Source organism: Oncorhynchus keta, chromosome 29 (genome assembly GCF_023373465.1).
Source record: "Oncorhynchus keta strain PuntledgeMale-10-30-2019 chromosome 29, Oket_V2, whole genome shotgun sequence".
Classification (NCBI taxonomy): domain Eukaryota; kingdom Metazoa; phylum Chordata; class Actinopteri; order Salmoniformes; family Salmonidae; genus Oncorhynchus; species Oncorhynchus keta.
Genome location: NC_068449.1, coordinates 29,381,643 through 29,387,642, shown reverse-complemented (window position 1 = coordinate 29,387,642; position 6,000 = coordinate 29,381,643).

Genomic DNA, 6,000 nt, shown 5'->3' with positions numbered 1-6,000 from the left:
TGCTGTGCTGATCTAATGAATGCATGCAAGTTACGACATTATCATCCACCTTACAATGTCTTTATATCATTATAATGGGCATATTAAGATGGATTTCACCTCTGCATGTTAAATAAGTATTATAATACGTCTTAGTAATATTCACTTAGCAAAGGTTAATATACTGGAGCTCTAAAGGGTGGATGCGCCACACTGAACTCCAAGGCCCTGTCATAACATAGCCATTGATAATCATTATCAAACTCCATTGTTATTAAGTTCATCTTGATAAAACTTCCAGCTGGTTCCCTTGAGCCTAGGGGCGACTGTATACCTTCCACTCCATGACACGACAGAGATTCTTTGTTAGCCCCGGTGTTTTATGACCTACTCCACGAAATGCTCATTTATGGGTGCATCCCAAATGGCACCCTATTCCCTATATAAGTGCATTACATTTGGACAAAAGTAGAGCACTAAATAGGGAATAGGATGCCACAATGGTACGCAGACCAAATAAAAAAAAATCTCTCCCTGGGTGTTTCTTTGTTAATCCCTTCATCACATTGTGCTTCCAGCCAGACCAGTGATAATGTCTCCATCTCTGTGGTTCATAATTAATGAAAACCATGGTAATGAATTAATGAAATCTCTATGGCTGCTCATCTGGTGAGCCAAGACCAATATAATACTATGAGTGGGCATTAAGGTCTGAGAAATACAATGACTGCAGTGGGCTCAACAGCAGTGGCTGGCTAATTGATATGTGAGGACAATCATTTGACGAGAGCTAGCTTTCTAATGGTAGCAATAAAAGTGTTAAAAGCTTCTGCAATCTAAAAGGCTCACTTTGTGGAGCTGATGCTGATTTTATTTTATACTGCAACTCAGCAGGGTTCAGCGTAAATTGTAAAGAAATTAAATGTTTAAAATTTTGCGGAATACCAACTCCATTCAAATTACATTAAATACCACAACAAACTGTCATTAGCTAATAAGGAAAAACGTAAGGGCGGATATTTCAGGCATCTTCTCATACTCTTTTGTTAGATCATTAGATCAGCAGACTCACAGTGATTGTGCTAAATAAAATCAAAGTGACAGGAAACAAACAGTACATTACCTCTTTCTCTCCTGCTGGTTCACACACACACACACACACACACACACACACACACACACACACACACACACACACACACACACACACACACACACACACACACACACACACACACACACACACACACACACACACACACACACACACACACACACACACACACACACACACACCATATGTATGTACACACAACAGCTCAAAGTACTGTACATGTAGGTCGGCCTACAGAACTGTAGTATGTGAGAGCTGTGATAAGTTCCTATATAAGGGCATACCAGGTCATCTGATTAGATAAATCTCACCCTTTTACATTCTTCAGAGCTGAAGCAGGTAGAGACATCTACAAGCTTTAGAACATTTGTGCTTTAAAGGCTAGACAGTGCGATCGCCCAGGCGAAGGTAGCAAATTACCCCCTTTCAAGGAAACACATTTCCAACACGACATGTTTAAAAAAAGCTGGGATAATGACGAGAAATTGAGATCTGAATCATAGTTTTGTAGGGAGAAGGCTTGAATTGAATTTCCTTATAAAGGGTTTGAGTTTTTAAAAGAAGCCCATGTCTGTGTCTATAATGGAGCAGCAGACTACACCAGAGGTTTCATTGGGGTGTATATCCTAAATGAATTATCTTCCTACACAATGGCTGCCTTTGCTCTTGCTTTTATGAAATGGTCTCTTGTGTGTGTGTCCCTCTATTCTGTGTCAGGTTCATCACAAACTGTGCCACAACCTGCCCAGGGCTCAGAAACCAGCTATTACCATATATTTCAACAAATGACTTTGGCTGGGTTTGTGTGTGTGTCTATATGTGTGCTGGAGTGCGTGCATGTGTTTTTGTGCCAGACCTGTCTCAAACCAGGGGTGTGCATAACTGATACTAATTATATGGTTCATTCACCACTATCCATATTTACAATCAAGGTATGAATAGCTGCATAAATGACCGCATAGTGTTCTGTGTATGATTAATAAGCTGGCATTTGGAGAAAGAAAACCTCAATGAAGTCCATTAGTAGAACATATCAACTTTTCAAAACTTCAGACGCTGGCATTGGACCAACTGTACAATTATTGATCATAGTGTTCGAAAGTTGTGTCCCTGAGGTTTTCTTTCCTGGGTGGAACTGTATGAGGGCCCCAGACAACACCTCACATTCAGGCTGTCACACTGAGCAAGAGGAGCTGAAAGAGACACTGAAACACCCTCCTCCAGTGCACAACGGGTTGTGGCAAATTTCTCTCTCTCTCTCTCTCTCTCTCTTACTACTGCGAGTAGGGGGATTAGTGTACTGGATGGGGCGGTGGTTCCGTATGTGCACTTCTTAATATGGAAAAAAAAGCTATAATTTCCCTAAACACAGTAAAGAGCCCAGACTTCCAGGACTCTCCCCTCCCCTTCCTCCCCCCCTCCTGCCTCTCAGTTCTCACAGGCGGGTGCTACTGTAAAGGCTGCTGGCGCCGTGCTCACTGGCATTCCCAGCATTCTTTCGTCATGTGCTCATGAAAAAAGAGAGAAAAGGGGAGACAGAGAATAGACAGAGAGAAAAATGCAACGAGTTAACCCTTGCATACTTATAGTGCTTAGTGAATAGTGGATAGTGGATTTGGTTCATGTTTAGTGTACATTATCTACCCGTGAGGCTGTGTTGTAACCAGGTGACCATGTGGAACGAGTGACCTGCTCGAAAGAATAAAAACGACAGTTCATCGTAATAAATTACTGTTCGGGAAAGAGGGGGGAGGTATAGAGGGAACGAGACAGAGAGAAAGAGACGGAGAGAGCGGTGGGGAGGGAGGGGGGATAGAGGGAACGAGACAGAGAGAGATAGAGGGAGAGAGCGGTGGGGAGGGAGGGGGGATAGAGGGAATGAGACAGAGAGAGATAGAGGGCTCCACTGCCTGCAAATATGCTTTGTGTTTGTGCATATCATCAGACACAGTTATCCTTCAGTTATTTCATCAATCAATACCAGTTATTAAAAACTTTTTTTTTGGTGAACATTCTAACAATTGAAGCCCATACAATTGAAGATATTTGTCATACTTGGAATGTTTGGATGATTACTTGGAATGTCCGGTAAATAAAACAATATGTTACTATGCATGCTTCATGGTTGGACAATGCTTTTCAAACTCTTGTTCTCCCTCTGCTCTTTCAAGACAAAACCATTTGTTCATAGCTGAAGTTTAATGGAGGAATTCTTTCCAACACAGTTTGGGTAACTTCATGCAATGAGTCCTCGTGGCTTTGCCTCATGATCCATGTGCTTGTTTTTCACCCTTGCAAAGGCGAAACCTCAGGAATGGACGTTTTGACATCAGTCAGGCATCTCTGCATCAGCCACAGGATGGCGTTCATAACCATTAACTCTTGTCTGTCTATTGCAAGGGTTATGTCCCAAATAGCACCCTATTACCATTAGTGCACTACTTTTGACCACTATAGGGGATAGGTAGGGTGCCATTTCAGACCCAGACAAAGACGCAGACAAGGATGAATAAAACAAGTGACAAAAAAACATAATTTATGATAATGGCTGCCTTTTTTATAGTCGGAATAATATGATGTAATACCACAGGATTAGGCCGCTAGTGAAAGGGGTTTGACGTTGCATTTAATGTGAAAATGCTAATGATTCTGACAAGTCTATTTGTTGCTTTTAGACAACAAAAGAAGTGCTGTTTTAGTTTGAGTTCGTTTTAATGTTAATGTTTCAATGTTTTATTTATGAGAATGCATTTGTAAAACACAACACTAGAATAACAATGTGCCACCAAGGATGGCGTTTGAATTTCCACAAACCCCAAAATATTGCAATTTTAATAGAATTAGTCACACAAAGTGTTCAAGCATCCAGCTGTGACATGTTTGAATGTGGCCCCTTCAGTAGCTAGAGCTCTCAAATAAATACATGGTGCTATAGTGGTGGTGGTGTTCTCAGTGGTGCTTGTCCCCTCTCTCTCTCTCTCTCTCTCTCTCTCTCTCTCTCTCTCGCTCTCTCTCTCTCTCTCTCTCCTTCTCGTTCACCCTCTCACTAATGCCCTCTCTCTCTCCTCTCCCTCTCTCTCTATCCTCTCCAATCCCTCCCCCTTTCTCTCTATCCTCTCCATCCCTCCCCCTTTCTCTCTCTCTCCCCCCTTTCCCTCTGTTTCCATCTCTCTCCTCTCCTCTCGCTCTCTCTCTATCCTCTCCATCCCTCCCCCTTTCTCTCTATCCTCTCCATCCCTCCCCCTTTCTCTCTCTCTCCCCCCTTTCCCTCTGTTTCCATCTCTCTGCCTCTCCCCCATCTCCCGCTCTCTCTTCCCTGTCCTTCCCTGTCTCGTCTCTGCCCCTCTCTCCCCCTTTCTCTCGTTCCCCCTCTATCTCTCCCTCTCTCTCTCTCCCCCACTCGCTCTCTCCATCTCTCTCTCTCTCTGTGGATGATTAATGGGGCAGCTAGCCCGGTCGGTGCCTGCAGAGGTGCTCCACTCCCCATGACTCTATGGCCCCCGTCATCACAGCTCTAGCGTGCCCAACACCAGCCAACGCCAAGCTGACATTTTACAGCTTATGTGTATCAGGAATAAAATTTCCTCATGAATCTTAACCCGCCACATCTTATTGTGAGAACATGAATTATTCATTTTTTGTTGTTGTCGGGGGGGGGATAAAATGTATATTCTGAGGCGTTTTGTTATTTAATTTAATATGCACCATTAATCTAGAGATTATTGTTTTGGGTGTAACTGGAGAACGAGCAACAGGCAAATAGTGCAGCGAGTGCCAAGGTAAACAGCATAATGTATCATACACACGTAATGTAAGTCTTATCAGAGCTTATTTGAATGTGTCTGGGATTGGAGTGCTAACTGAGCAAACAGTTCCTGGCTCATTCCCCACAGTATACATTTTATATTGAACAATAGTCAACTACATCCTCCCATAATATATTCTGTATCACAGCTGTATCCCCATGATATTATCTCTACCCTCTCTATGGTAAGCCATCATGTACAAATGACACAGTGGAAAACAGCTTTTTCCACCATTTAAAATGATTTAATCTGTCACATAATAACATGACCTCATAATCCAATCAAATATACTGTATGACTGTACAGTGTGTATATACTTTTTTAGTTCCATTTTGGACATGGGTAAATTATTTGGTGTGCAAGTGCACCCAGTGACATCTCTAATTTCTCTCCACTTTTCTGACGTTCTCCGAATATTAACAAATATTATGTTATATAGAAAAGTTTAATGTTTTGTTAAATTTTCATTTATTTGGGCTGCAATTTCTGAGGCTGGTAACTCTAAGGAACTTATTCTCTGTAGCAGAGGTAACTCTGGGTCTTCCTTTCCTGTCGCGGTCCTCATGAGAGCCAGTTTCATCACAGCGCTTGATGGTTTTTGCGACTGCAAGTTCTTTCAAGTTCTTGAAATGACCTTCATGTCTTAAAGTAATGATGGACTGTCGTTTCTCTTTGCTTATTTGAGCTGTTCTTGCCATAATATGGACCTGGTCTTTTACCAAATAGGGCTATCTTCTGTATACCACCCCTACAGTACCTTGTCACAACACAACTGACAGGGTCAAATGCATTAAGAAGAAAATAAATTCCACAATTTAACTTTTAACAAGAGCCACATGTTAATTGAAATGCATTCCAGGTGACTACCTCAGGGTGGCTACTTTGAAGAATCTCAAATACAAAATATATTTTGATTTGTTTTTTTGTTACTACATGATTCCATATGTGTTATTTCATAGTTTTGATGTCTTCACTATTATTCTACAATGTACAAAATAGTAAAAATAAAGAAAAACCCTTGAATGAGTAGGTGTGTCCAAACTTTTGACTGGTACTGCATGTAATGAAATAACCCAATTTCAGTAAAAATGACAATTTTGA